Consider the following 15,850-nt stretch of genomic DNA (forward strand, 5'->3'; position numbering starts at 1 on the left):
GTGTTCGCAATTCTTTATATTAAGCAAGTAAGGAAATAATGGGGCAAATGAAAATTCTCCAGTCTCGCTTGAAGCAAAAACTTGTCTTGACTACAAGTCTCCACTGCCCCAGGTAAACCAATTATCAAGGATTGGCATGCTTGGTGAAATGAGTACTGCAGACGGTGAACGCAGTAGACGCCCAGAAGAAGTTGTTACCGACGAAAGACCGTAGAGCGAAGTTGTCTGATATAGCAAGCCCTGCAAAAACATCAACTGAAAGTGTACATCATATCATTCACGAATATTTGAGTATGAGAAAGCTCTGTGCACAGCGGGTGTGGCGCAAACTCACTTTTAACCAAAAACTACGACGAGTTGATGATTCGAAGCAGTGCTTGGAATTCTTTCCGGGTAATAAACCCGATATGTGACATGCATGAAACATGACTCCATCATCTCACTTTGAAGTCCAATCGTCAGACATCCGTGTGGACTGCATACGATGAACCCGTTTCAAGGCGCGCCTAAACGTGATAATCGGTTGACAACTTTCTGACGTCTGTATTTTGGGATGCACAAGGAATACTTTTAGAAGAAAGAACCATCAATAGCGACAATTATATGGTATTATTAGACCGAAAAACAGCCACATTAGATGATAAGGATGTGTGATTGCAAGAATCCATGAATTGGGCTTCGAACTGGTTCCGCATCCACCGTATTCTGCAGATTAGACCCCGACTATGGCGATATTTCCTTTCCCATACGTTGCCTATACAAGAATCTTGACTAAAGCATGGTGACGGAAATCAAAACCTGATGGAACGAGCTACCTGGGAGCAAAACTGCAAAAGTCATTTGGAAAATATTAGATCGGAAGTACACAAAATTGTTATTGGCACTCGATAGAAGAGACTGCAAGAACACGATGGGTATCATTGTCTCGTGGCGGCACACACCCGCAAGATGGAGCAGACAGAACTAGAAGACTGCAGGTAATGACTGGAGCAGGGCACCAGAAAAACATTGGAGCATCTCTCGTGCAATTGTTTCGCATTGGCAAGACTACGCTCTAAGCACCTGGTGGCCCCACGGTATGATACGCTGGAGGACGTATCGATAGTGAGACCGCAGAGTCTGTTAAAATTCGCGTCAGGCGCATGTATCCTACTAGATGACTACTTCTTTTGGACTTAGCAACTGAATTCCATCTGGTATCGCAAAGGAAAAAACTGGTCTATGTGTGGCACGTTGACCTAGAGATTAATTTTCCCTAACCTAACATAATTTCTTAAATTTTCCAAAATTAACGAAAGTTTGGTTAATTTTAAGAAATCTTTTACATACCATTATCTGGAATACATTCTCTCCGAATTTTAATTATTTAACTCACCCATAGACCGATATTTTCGGTGAAATGTCAGCCAGATGCACTGGGGTTCAAACCATCCGGTATCGGGTTAGTTCTCTGGTAGTACAAAGACTCAACGTCTAGCCATTAGTCGAAAAGTATTTTCATTTGATAAAATATACAAAACTTATTTTCTAACAAAATGTATTGAAAAAATGGGAGATGGGAAAGGTAGGAAAATGAGAAGATAACAATATAACATCTTCCTCAACTTTCACTCTCCGGTTAAATAAAGGTAAATAGAGCACATCTGAAGATCTCTGAAAACGAAGATTACTTTTCTCAAAACGCAATCGATTTAAAGAAGATTTGAAAGCAGCAAAAACTCAAAATTAGTGTTAAAGCCTCACAAGTTGCCTAGCAGGTACTTACGATCCATTAAGAAAATTGTATATATGAAGATATTTCAGTGTGTTGGTTGCAGAGGTGAAAAAGCAGCGAGCAAATAGTATAAGCGAATAATTCGGGAAAGAGCCGAAGAGAAATGTCCGGCGGTGGAAAAGCGATTGTGAATTTGAAGCACGCACCAAGTTACGCACTGCAATAACGGATTTAAGCAAAGGAAATGGGAAAAGCAATAAAAAGGAAAAAAAAACAAGCAAGAAATGAAATTAAGAAAGCGAAAAGCGATATTTTTTGCTGCTGAGCGATAAAAACATTCAGCGTGGGCATGGAAAATTCCTGTAAATGTGAGCAAAGCAATCGGAGGAGTTGAGAATTGGAAAGCTAGGGAAGAGAAGGAATGAAAAACAAATGCGAATTGAACGTGTTTCAACGAGCCAAAGCAACAATTGGAAGAATTACAAAGAAAACTCGACGAAGCTACATACACACACATACACACACTTAAATGTCTCTGAGAACTTTCAGGTATGTATATGTATAAATATCAAAAATTAGCCAATATCAAAGACGTTAGCTGTCTGTTTCTATTTCGCAGTGCCAGTTTAAGTGGATGAAAATGTCAAATTCACAAATTGTTTTGTGAGAGAGGAAATAACAGTAAAGCAATAAAAGTTTCGAGACGGAACGTGTGCTTGGAGTGCTTCGCTTACTTAAAATTCAAGTCTTCAAATTACAGTCGTGGGAAGACCATTAAGGCTATAATAAAATTGAAAGTCTATAGAAAGAGATTTAATACTAAAATAAAAAGGAGTTTTTTTTTAGGTTTAATATATATATATATCTAATTCAAGCTCCAACTCTCAGAGTTAAAATTATTCGCTGACTTAATTTTTGTTAAAAAGGTGCTGATGTTTTTCGAAAGCCATAACTTGATGCGCCTTTAAATAGAGTTCAACCAACTGATCTAGAGCAAGCGAGAGAGCGATTTTTTTATAAATTTATGTACTAAAGAGTATAGTTCCACTGTTCCAATAAATCACATATAACAGATAATAAGTTCTAGAATCTATCTATTGGAATAACAACAGAACTAACTGCATTTTATGCCAGTAAGCTTTAATAGGCTTGGGTTATAGGCTGTTATTCAAAGCACCTTTAGGCGAAATTTAGCACGTGAGTAAGCAGCGCTTTTGAATCACTTTTAGTAAACTTTGGTTTTGGTTTGGTTTTGGTTTTCAAAGGCTCAAAATTCTTTGGCTCGTTTGGTCTAAGAACTAATATGGTTTTTGGTAGAAATTACGGTTTTATTATTTTTGAGCATAAAACTTCCGGTATTCAAATATCACTATGATAAAAATACGCTACTGATTCAGAAAAGTCTCATTTCTAAAATAAATGGTAAAAATTATAAATAATCAATCAAATTTAATTTGATACTACTATACTCACGAAACGTTTTAAAGCAGCCTTTCTAATGAAGCATCCTAAAGTCCAAATATACTATTAAAGAACCTGCAAAATATTTAAATACGATTTGTATATTTGTAAAGAGGTAGTCTGACCATTATAGAGAATTGATTGAGTCATTGATCAACGACGAATGCACCGCGACCTCAGGTACATTGTGCTCTCTCCTATATCACAAAGACTCACCCAGCCCCAGCATATTGATAAAGTCCAATATTTACGATGGGATCCCTATTTGGAAACATGGATCCAAGGGTCTTTGACCATGTTAGTGGATACTGCGAAGCTCATCAGCCAGTTCATTTCCGGCTATATCTTTGTAACCAGGCACCCAGGTGAGGTGCACTTGTCTACGTTCCGATAGGCCATTCAGCCGTTCTCTAAACTCCTGCACCAGTAGCGATTTGGTCTCATAGGAGACGATTGCTTTAGTGTCACTTAACTATCGCTAAGTATGGTTATACAGTTTTTGCGATAGTTGCATTGCTCCAACTTATGGCAAAGGCTTCTGGCTGAAAAAAGCTCAGAAAACTACCCAAACTTCTTAGTGAATTTAACCCATTTGGTAACCATTGGCTCTTCTCCCAAGGGTATTGTACCATTTAAGTCTTTCATTCGCTGGGACGAGATTATCTTACTTCTGCAGTACCCTTTTGCTGTCATTTGTAGCACTGTGTGCTTAGCTACCTGGCTGATCACTAAATGAAGTGGTCTGAGCTCATGCATGACTTCAAGAGCTGCCGTCGGACCAGTGCGCATTGCACCCGGACATGCAGATACATGCGAGTCGTTGCAGCATAAATTGTTGGAGCCCTACCAAAGTCTGCGACGCTTTTGAAGCCCAGGCCACCGCCCCATACGTGATTATCGGACGCACGATAATGGTGTACAACTCTTAATGATATTTGGCAAGATAAGGTCAATATACTGCCATCAAAGATGTCAAGCTATAAGAGACAACACGGGAAATTGGAGCAAGTATTGAATGAACGAAGATTGAAATGAACAAAAAATTGATTTTCTACAATTAAAATATTTTCCCCATAAACGCCGCTTATTGGTAAGCATTTTAAGAAATCTCAACATATTGCCAAGACACCGTTATATCGATCTCGTAAATCTAAATTTAGAACTAACGAAATTGCCAAGCAACGCCACCGAGCTAATTGAGTGTTGACTTCGGTCGAAGTGGCTGTCACAAGAAACTCACCCAAATACGAACACACATACAAGTATATATGCATACATAAACATATGTGCGGTTACTCAAAGATTTCCGTCATCCACTCCGGCATGGCATGTTCTATTCATGGCAGTTTGTGGCCACGCATTCGCAATGAGTTCCGAAGCACAAAACCGAAATTGACTGGCATTATTTGACTGCAGCTGTGTGCGCTTGTGTGCGTCGTGTGTGCTTGATGGTGTGCTGTGATTGTGCCACGAAAGGATGTCATCATTGACAATTGCGGTTGCGTATTGTATTACGCATAATAAGCACGACACACACACACACACACACTGACACTCTCATAGACGGCAATTCATACAAAATGTATGCTTGCATGTATGTCAAGGATATTGTTTGGCATTTCATGTTGCCCATACACACACACGCACACGCACGCACGCACTTCGGTTATTTTATCAATGCTCACAGATCGAAAATTTCTATACGACTCCCCTTCAATTTATTGTTGTTCAATATGTGCATGTGTGTGTGTGTGTGTGTGTGTATGCGTGTCTGTGTCAATGCTCATTGCGGCAATTGCTTATATTTACTGACAAGCGAGTGAATTAAATAAGCATTGCCCGACCCCGATCCAGCCTTGGCAATCATTTGCGATTGGCTATTTCACATTGACTCCGCATTTTCGGTTACAAATTCAACAAACTGATTTATTTCACACACACACACCCACATCCATACCCGCAAAATTGGCACTCTAATGAGAGGCATTGTGTACCGTAACTCATATCGTAATTGTACCCACAATCAATATAGTCGAGCGCTGCATGTAATATATTTCCTCATCTAAATCTCTAATTAACCAACACACACATACATCGCTAAATTTATATAATTGTATGTGTATTTGTGTGCGACTTTAATTTGATTGTTTAACACTTTAATTGACAAGTTTGTTGCAACATTTGAACGGATGATGCAACCACAAGTAAGAGCTTCATTTTAGTGTCAATGTATGTGTGACACGTGCTAGTCATTCTCTTATTGAAATTCAATAATTAACTAGTTCTACAAAAAATTTCTAAATGATCAGCATGACGAGCTGAGTCGATTTGTATACGTGACCGGGCCACTATAGCATATAGCTGTCATACAAACTGAACTATCAAAAGTGTGTTCTTGTGTGGAGCATCTCTGGCCAATATGCTTTACGAGGCTATCTACTTAAGTGTTGACTTTGGTGTCGCTTGTAGATGAATTAGGGGCCAGCTCCGCGGCTTTTGCAGTAGCAACGACCTCAGCTTGAAATGTACTGCCGTGGCCTGACAACTTAAAAGGCTACCTTATACCTATGTGTGGACAGTATGTACCCACACCAGCTCCATCTTCAATTTTAGAGTCATTCGTATAAATGTTCCGGGTGTTGAACGCAGCTAACATACCTTTACGGAACCATATAGTCGAGCCTTACCAGACCACTAAGCTATGCCAGAAGACTCTATATGTAAATTCGCCTGCAGCCAGTAGTTTTCCCGCCGATTTTGCTGCGCAGTTTTTAGCGAAGAGGTCGGTAGGTGGCGGGTTTAATACCAGTTCAAGAGCTGCTGTTTTAGTTGTTGTTAAAGCTCCCGTTATGTACAACGCAGAGAGCATCTGAACCCTCTCCCTTGACTTGTGGTGAATTTCAGTATGCCTGTCTACCATACTACAACACCGTAGAGCGCAATTGGTCTTACAATAGCCGTGTAGTACCAGTGCATGAGCGAGGAGAGAGGGCTCAGGTTGTGCCGAGCATCTGCCTTCACGCATATAAAGCATTGCTAGCATTTCTCACTCTTTCTGCCACAGTGTGCTTCCACAGCAGTTTGCTGTTCTTGAGAAGGTATTTGGTTCGGTCCTTAAAAGAGAGTTATGTCCCAGTTATCGAAAGGAACCTCCATAAATAAATTTTGTGCTTTCTTGTAAGCATATGTAAGCAGATCCATTTTCTTCAGCTTCAACATCAGACCCCCATGCGATGCTCAATTCTGCACTGTATTGAGAGTGTCGGTCACAATACTGCTGATGGTCTGCCTACCCGCTTTAAGATGACAATATCGTCCACTATCTTAGGGCTTTGCTGTTTAAGTTCCTTAACATTTTATTCACCACTAATGTTCATAGAAGCGGAGATAGCAACTAACTTGCGGAGTACCTCTACAGACTTCCTTGGTAATTCTAGTGTCGTTCCATTCTGCTTGTATCCTTCCAGAGGTCAAGAGGCTTTTGAACCAGTCTTGTATAGCAGGATCAACACCTATTGACTGGACTGACAGATTATATTTTGTAGAGATGTTGAACGCTCCAAAAACGTCCAGGAATACTCCAGAGCCAGCATCACTGGCCAAAACTTGTACGGCTCCCAAATAATGCAAGAGTTTCTCTTGGTTTCTTTGGTTAGCCCTTGGTGCGAGAAGCGCTGCATGCGAAAACACTCTGCTAATTTTCCAACAATTGTAACAAGCTAGGCGAGTTATTTTGTGTAAAACCATTGACCGTTACATATATAAGTGAGTTGTTCCAAAACCAATGAGAACTCGAAGAAATTACTTTGCGAAACAAATTTGTGTGTCCAATCAGAAATAATTAACTAAAAGTAGAATAAATTGTAACGTTAACAGTGGTGGCGGCTTATACGAAACCCAATTTTATCAACTTTATTTCTGAAATCCAAAATTTATATACGAGCAGCCATTTGCTTTTATACTATAGTTCCCAATCTTCACCATCCAACGCATAACAACTAAAAAAGCAACCTCCTAATTATGTTAAAATATATATAATAAATGGAACCACATCACGGCAACTGCCTACAGGCTTCTGCCAGAAGTACCCCGCCCGCGAAATTCATTAAAATTCGTCGCCAACAACTGTAAATTAGTGGAGAAGTGCTTGTCAGCATGTGGTTACCACCACCACAGCCACACTCCACTCGATGCCTTCCGAATTCGCACCCACAGTTCGTTAAATGCGGTTTGCCGTGTTAATCCAATTAAATTTAATTTTACATACGCCTTACACTTCCACGCAATAACAACAACAGCAAGCATATGCCATACAAAATAGGCAGCCACCGACGTGTATTTAAGTATGACGAAATTAAGCATTTAACTTTTTAGTGAATTTTTGAGTTTAAGTGGAAGAAGTCAAGTGGCTTTACGCACAGCCAACTTTTACTTATATAATTATCCATTTACGTTTGTATGTGTGAAATAAAGTGTTTGTGTTGTAAGCTCTTACGTTAAAGGCTTTGCACTCTGTTTAGGGGTTAATATTGGTACTGCAGTGTATACTGAAGGATGCGGACTTGAAGAGAAGCCTTATTAAGGAGCTAAATAATAAAGGGTGATCTATTTCGAGGTCCTCTACTTCTTGACAGAAAACACATAGAAACTTTAGTTCAATTTCAGGCATCAAATAGTCGATTATCATGTGACGTTTACGTTCTCACCGGCATCATTTTTGAAGAAATATGAACCGATGATTCCACCAGCCCACAAACCACACCAAACCGTTGTTTTTTCTGTATGAAAAGGCAGTTCTTGAATCTCTTTAGGTTGCTTTTCGTCCCAAATGCGGCAATTACGCTTGTTTACATACCCATTGAGTCAAAAATCGGCCTCAACGCTGAACAAAATTTGGGTCGAAAACGTCAGATCCTCTTGGAACTTTTCAATAGCATTTGGAGAGAAACGATGTCGCTTGGGAAGATCGAGCGACTTCATTTCTGCACAAAATGTATTTTGTAAGCTTTCTATATAAAATCTCGACGTAAAATGCGCCAGGTTCTTCCATACGTCAGTCCGAGTTGCTGCGAATGGCGCCGAATCGACTCTCTACCGTCTTTGTGTACACTCTCAGCTATGGCTGCTTTATTTTCTTCATTGCGTGCAGGACGTGGTCCGTTCGGTCGAATATTAGCCAATAATGTGTGTTGGGTCTCAAGATAGGTGAGATGGTGTTGCGTATCATATGCTCAATAGGCCGATTATATTAACTATTATGACTGCATGACACGGCTCACGCGTGATCTGTCAAAAAATGCTGGTGAAAAAGTACCTCTAAAGAGATCACCCGTTTTAACACCTTTCACAAATGCAAAAGGTTCTTAAAAGACCTTGATTTGCAACGGTAATTTCTTACGATTGTATGCTACAGTTATTCGATCCGAACAATTTTAGAGGGCATTTCATCGTTGCCTTGGACAATAACTCATTCCAAGTGAAGCTACTTGGCCAAATTAAAAAGATTTTCATATCGATCATTCAGTTTATATTGGTGCTATATTCTACGCCACTAAATATATTCTATTGCGACAAATGAGCAGATTGTTGGCGAAAAAAATACGTGTGTAAAATTTCAGTTCTATGATTCATATGATGTGGCACAAGTTCGTATATATACTCAAAAATTTGGTTATTTTTTGTCTTGCCAAAAGGCTTGTTGGTTGTTGTATAGAGAAATATTTACGGACCATGTTGAAAAAATTTCATAATGATCCGATCTATTGTTTCTGAGTATTGACTCAAGCAAATGTGAATAGTTTAGTTTTGAAAACTTTGTTCGTTCTAAACTATATCCCGTTTTAATACAAATATAGGCAGTTAACATGATTTACTTCTAGCATCGATAACAATTGGCTCTTCGAGCCGCCAAAATTGATCACAGACCGTTGTGTGTCTTAAGCGAAAATATTTTTGTTTATTAATCACGGTTATTAGTCTCAGCTAGATATATCGTCTAATATGAGCAGAATATCAATTGTTGTGTTTAATGAACTAATTTAGGCTTTTTCTTCCTTCGGTTTTTATTTTCAAATGAATTTTGATTTTAAATGCTCTACGATACCGCTTCCGAAAGCCAGTTTCAATCAACATTCGTAGAAAAATTCCCTGATGAACCGTCTACTGACTAGCTAAAAAGTAGTAGAATAATTTAAGTATTTTAAAATCATTGATCATTTAATAGAGAAAATAAAACAAAAATTATAATTCATCCCATGACGCTGTTGGTTCTATCACGTCAACAGTTGTTGTTATCTTTTATTATTTGAACGTTGAATTTCAAAAAGTATTGAATGCTAGCATTGTTTGAAATTTAATTCGAATAATGAAATGATTTGTTTTGCAAATTACTTTTATTATTTTAAATTATAGGCATAACGAACTAAACACTTTCATAGGCATGAACATTCATTCACGAAATTTAATATGAATTCAAACATAAATGCACAATGTTAATGCATTTTTCCAATTATCAATTCCAACTTATTACTTTCGCTTAGCAAACACAAATTCCCAATAATTTCAGAATTACTGTCAAAATCAAATAATGCGTCTGAGCCAAATATTTGTGCTATTTGCTAATGCGAAAATATTTTCTATTACATAATGCCCTGAATTTGATTGAATTTCAACTGGTTCGCCGGTATTTATTACAATTATTAATGGAAACTATTTATGGCATATGCACAGCACACTGGAGGGGAGGAGTCAAGCAAAAACGTGGTTCTTGCCTAGATAACTATTTTTTTAATTGAACGTGAGTTGCTATATTGCTCATAAGGCAAACACGATTTAGAAATCATTTGCTATCTAGAGAGGTATGTAGAAACCGGCTAAAGAAGGGAGAAAGTCTTGAATGTGGGCTTTAATCTATTACAAAATACGCTTGGTAGAACCTGGGTTGAAGAGGCTTATCCCATGGTAGTTGGCGCAGATTGTGGGGTCTCCCTTTTTGTGGATTGATCAGAGCACTCTTAAATTTTTTATCCACTTTTGTATTAATAAAAATGCGAAGGTTGAGAGAACTTTTAATGTGTATTTCGCTCGAAAAAATTCTAGCTCTTCACGCACAACGTTTTTTACTTTTTCTTTGAATTTATACCGCAAAAAAAATTCGTCTAAGGGAGTGTTTGTTTTTTTAAAGGCGTCCATTCGAGTCTGTCATCTACGCTTCAAGTTTCCTAAAAACCTTGACCCAAAAGTATTCAAACGTAATTGCTGACACTAGCAACCGAAGATAACCACTTTAGCAAGCAACTGTCCCAGCCATTTGCTTCAGCTGTTGGCTCGCTCCGTGTTAAAAAGACAAACTACCAAAAATTAAGGCAAACAACGCACAAAAGCACCCAAACAACAAACAGCGTAAAAAAGAAAAGTGAAACAAATAAAAATCTTGATGTCAGCGACGGAGCAGCAATGGCATTTCGTAGAAACGGAGGCATTTCGTTAATCCCAGCAATCCCTCGACAGCAACATTAATTAATTGCGATGCCTTTGGGTATTGTTTTTAACCTTAACACAATCTTCTTTTTGGCGTCAGCACACAAAGCCACGAACAAGTGCGATAGACACAGACAGGGTAAGCACCAATTGGCATACTCCCCACACCACGCGACACGCCCACATTTCTAATCAGCGCTTTACACAGTCGGCTGGGCAATCAAATTTCAGCAAACTTTCAACACAGCGCGCACTGTTATTCCCCACACTTCGGCCGGCGGCAACAACAAGCACTTATGTCTTTAGTATATACAAGCAAACAGTTATCTTGCTGCGCGACTAATTATCGTTTTTGACTTCTTTCAAGTGGGCTATTAGCGTCGCGTCGCGTCGCACTTGGGTGACAGCGGTCGAGTGCGATATTCACGCACACGAACTCAAATATGTTTCGGTGGTGCTAGAAACGAGAGAGTAGCGTAATTTGAGCACTTGACTTGAAATACGTATAAGAGCAGCCAACTCTGAGTACCGCTATCTCATTAGTAGAGAGAAAATTTGATAGTAAAGACAATGATTTTTTTGTATTTGTAGCACGCCCTGTTGGTTTTCATTTCAATGGTTCGCTGAGCAGTTGGTCACAGCATGGTCTTAACTGACCGCAATTAAATTATAAAACCATCCGCAACAAACCCCAACACAGTTAGGTGAGCACCATGCAAAAAACAAACTATCGCAAAGAAGTATTACTCACCAGAGGTGGTAACGCAGATTCGGGTATAACCTCAAACTATAATTTCTATATAAAAAGCAGAGCTCACAATGGCCACGCATAATACAAAGAGAAACCTTTTTTTTGGAAGAAACAATAATTTTAAAGATTTAAATTAGTAAATAATGTATGGCCAGAAGAATTTTTACCAGATGCCTGTTTCGCTAGATTTATTTAGAAATTGTGGATTTAAGTTGACTCCGCACTTTAGCACCTTAGTTGTAAACTAGCGTACATTCTGATTTTCATAACATCAAAATATTCGAACAATCTTCCTTGAAAGGTTGAGCAACCTATTTAGACTCTCCGAATCTAAATAATTCCATTTTGAGACACTTTTTGGATTGTTCGCATCGCCTATATATTAGTCGGCTGGGCAGGGCGGCTTATAAGAAGCTGTGTTTGTTCCTTAGCAAAATTTCTGTTGTTGTTTTAACGGATACCTAATCCGCGTTGGAATGGTAAGTTGTCATCGAGGTCATCCAACTTTAGGTTCAGGAAATGCTTTGTTTCAACGGGATCGAACTATAGAGAGAAGGGTGTCAGTTGTTGATCACTCTCGTTTCTCGTGGAAACTCAAGCTCTTCGTTTTCAATGGGTGGTGGTTTGATTTCAAGTACGCCATTCACTGAAGCAGGGTCGGTGAAGGTGTTAATGGCTCCACTGTAAATGGCGGTCAGTGCACGCCTGAAGTTTGTTGCGTCCGAAGTCTGGTCGGCCTATTGCTTTATATCGTCGACGTATTTGAGGAAGGAGTTTTTGATGTTCCTTGCAGGCGGTTCCGCGCCAAACAAGTGACTGCAGAGATAATTTTTACGAAAGCACCCCAGCAGAAACTGCTTGGCGAGGAGTTCATTATGCTCCTTAACTGAGAGCATACGGGCCTCACTGTGCAGGTATTCGATCGCAGACATTAAAAGACATCCTTTTCTAGTGCAGAGTGTAGTGTTCTGACATGTCTGTAGCTTTCTCGTCTGCGTTTCACTGCATCCAGGCGACAATATTGACATAACGTATGTAAGGGCCGGCCGGTCGATTGCCTTGTCTGTTGCCAACAACTTTTCTTTATCTGTTCCTCATGAGCTGCCGGCCACGAATGTATTGAAAGCACTTGTTTCATTTTAGGCTTCAGGTGGTGCACTTTAAATTGAATTATACTTAAGTCAGAAGTCGTTACCTCTTTGATTAGTGGAATTTGTTCCGATATGGAATCTTTAGGCAACCTGCCACATCTTTTCTTAGAATTTTCGAAAATAGTTCCTCTAAACTTTCGCAAATCAAAAAATATTATTGGAATACATCTGCCTACGGCTTTAAACATTCGAACCCGTTCTTTGTAGTCTCGTTCGTAGAAAATCCTGAGGCTAAGATAATGTCTTCTTGGGAATTCGCTACTACCGCAAACAAATCTGGAATTCTTCTTAATATATTAAATATAAAACTATTTTATAGAACGTGTCGGAGGTCGTCGCAAATTCATTATATTTCGTTCTCATCTCAGAGACCATATTTAGAAAAATACCTCTGTAAGTAGAGAGATGGTTCTGACATAAAGTCTTAACACTATTGTATAACATATTTCTCTCTCTCTCTTTCATGCAGATGTGGTACATATCTTTATGATAATCTGTAGACCATTTAGCACTCACTGGAAACGGCAAGCCAAACAAAAGTGACAAGAAATGTCTGTGCACTCAAACTCTTTACCAAGCCTTTAGCAGACCAAAGCAAACAAAATGCAATCAGCAGTAAAAATTGTAACGAGACAAAGAAAGTTGCAAGCAAACAAGATTTCACAGTAGAAGGTTTGAAGTGTGCACCCTTTAAGGTATGTATGGTAAGTGAAAACACAACCGTCGCGACAGCCCAGTACCCGGCGGAGAACGCAGACAAAGTGAAGGTCGAGTGCAAATGAAATACAATATGTAAACGTAAAAGGATTTAGAACTGCCTCGGGCGGCATGTTAAAACATTTTAATTTGAGACTCATGATTAGGTGAAAATAAGGGAGAATGAGTAATGAGCAAATTAGCAAAGCTTTGGGCAAATACTAAGAAAGGAATAGGATGAGTTTTCACAGAGTTTTTGTTTCCTTTTATGTGCGAACCAATGAGCAACCGTTAAATCCTTAGCAACTTTAAATAGACTTTAGAGATTTTATGTTAAGCTATGAATTTGTAGTGTCCTTATAGAATGCCTGACAATATGTTCACAGCTAAATTGAATATAACTAAACTAATTTCAATAAAAAGCATTAAACGACGAGCTTGCTTGAAATTTTATGCTTAGAATCGCGGTAGGGAATTGTTGAAAATATTGAATTGAATTGTTGAAGAAATATTTTGAGTGGCCCAAAGCATGCAATGAAGTTCGCGAATCCATCGAGACTTGCCTCATCGAGGCAAGCAATCATTGTTAATTACGATAACAGCGAGAAGTTAAAGACACAGTGCTTAAAAGTTATCATGCTGGCATTTGGGAAGATAGCAGAGGATTTCAACATCTCTTATGAATTCACCTAACACTTGTTGGGTAATGTTTAGGTTATGAAGGGCGTTAATGTTAGACTTGTACCAAAATACCTGAGTCGTTTGCAAAAGTGACGCCGAGTAAAGGTCGCAGATTGACAACGCCACTGAAGACCCCAAACTCATCAAACGCGTCATTACTGGTGACGAGAAGTGGGTTTATGAATATGACCAGCGATGGTCACCACCACAAGCCAACGAGCATTTCAATGACTGTGTTGTTGAGCTTTTTTTTTATGTTTGCGATTGCTTACGCTCATTTAGCACATACTATGTCCCTCCCCAAATATGATCAACAAACCAGCGAATGGTACTTTACAAATGAGTAGGTAAAAAATGGTCAAACATCAAGGTACTGCTCATCATGTTTGTTGATTAACGTGGTGTGCTACACCATTAATTCATACCATAGGGCCAAGTGGCCAATAAGGAATACTACTTAGCCATTTGGAGGCGTCTACGTAAAGCAATTCGGCGTAAACGACCGGATGTATGGTCAGAAAACATATTGATTTTTCACCACGATTATGCAGCAACACATACTAACATGATTGTGAATGCCTTTTTGGCCAAACAGAAAACGACTGTCATAGCTTAGCCATTGTAGTTGCCAGATTTGATACCCTTTTATTTTTTTCTGTTTTCGAAACTAAAAAATCCGCTTCGGGGAATGCGTCTGGTGTTCCTTAAAGGCACTAACAGTCATTCGCCGAAAGCACTGACAGTCATTATAGCCTATTCTTATAATAATTAACAAGTAATCCAAGTACAGGTACTTTTTACAATAGGATTCTTTTTTGGCAGACCACGCGTAAGTCGTGTCAACCTGTCATGTTATTTTTGTTCTGCATGGTCAACATAATTGGCCTACTGAGTGCACTATTTGCAACACCATTACCCAACTTGAGTCCCGGCATTCATTTATAGCTAATTTTCAACCGAATAGACTGCGACCAGCAGGAAGTTAAGAAAATATAGCAGCCGTAGGTGAGAGTGAACACGAAGAACATGGAGAGCCTATTCGTTGCCGTTCGCAGCAACTCGGTCTAACGTATGGAAGATTTGGCGCATTTTACGTCGAAATCTTAAATTAAAAGCGTTCAAAGTTCAGTTGTGCAAGAACTCTTGAAAAGTTCCAAGAAGATCTGACTTTCTTTGGCGACCGTTATTGAGCCCTGATAACCGAGTATTTGATTCCTAAAATTAAAGATCGTGATCTCCGCGACATTAAGTTTCAACAAACGGCGTCACTTCCCACACATCACATTAATCAATGGATTTATTGAGAGAACACTTCGGCGAGCAGACTATTTCACGTTCACTTTTTCCTGGGAGGATATGTAAAGTCTAAAGTCGCGCTTCGATTCAGGTCTTGGAGCAAAAAATCACGAGTGTTATTTGCCAGTTACCAGGAGAAATGCTTGAACGAGTCATCGAAAAACGGACTCAACGGATGGACCATCTAAAATTCGGCCAACATTTGAAAAAGTTAATCTCAAAAAAGAAATGCCAACGAATGGTTTTTCGAATGATAATAAATATTCGCCATTAAATTTGAAGTTTCTGTGTTTTTTCTTAAGAAGGTAGGGAACATGAAAATGGATCACCCTTTTGTTTGTACGAAAATTAAGAATTCGGAATTAATCGAACATAATCGACTACAGAAATCAATTTTGCAGTCTTGAGGAAGCGTCTTAACTTTTACACCACACTTGACTAAAAAAAAAAATATGAAATAGCCACCGAAAATTATTTATAGAAGTGTTAGCCTACTGTCTAAAATAAACACTAAAAAAAATTGAAACTACAGGTTTCGAGATTACTTAAAGCAAATATTGGTTAATAATCTTCTATAAATCTTACACACGTCTTTTTTTCGGTTTAACTAAATGCACGTGT

At 38.9% G+C, this 15,850-nt stretch overlaps 1 protein-coding gene across 5 annotated transcripts in view; it reads right to left on the bottom strand.

Annotated features, from left to right (window-relative positions):
* The window catches only part of LOC105228705 (regulating synaptic membrane exocytosis protein 2), a 287,009-nt gene that overhangs the window by 159,950 nt on the left and 111,209 nt on the right, over positions 1-15,850 (bottom strand). The gene's annotated exons all lie outside the window — the stretch shown is intronic.

The sequence above is a fragment of the Bactrocera dorsalis genome, chromosome 5 (genome assembly GCF_023373825.1).
Source record: "Bactrocera dorsalis isolate Fly_Bdor chromosome 5, ASM2337382v1, whole genome shotgun sequence".
NCBI lineage: Eukaryota > Metazoa > Arthropoda > Insecta > Diptera > Tephritidae > Bactrocera > Bactrocera dorsalis.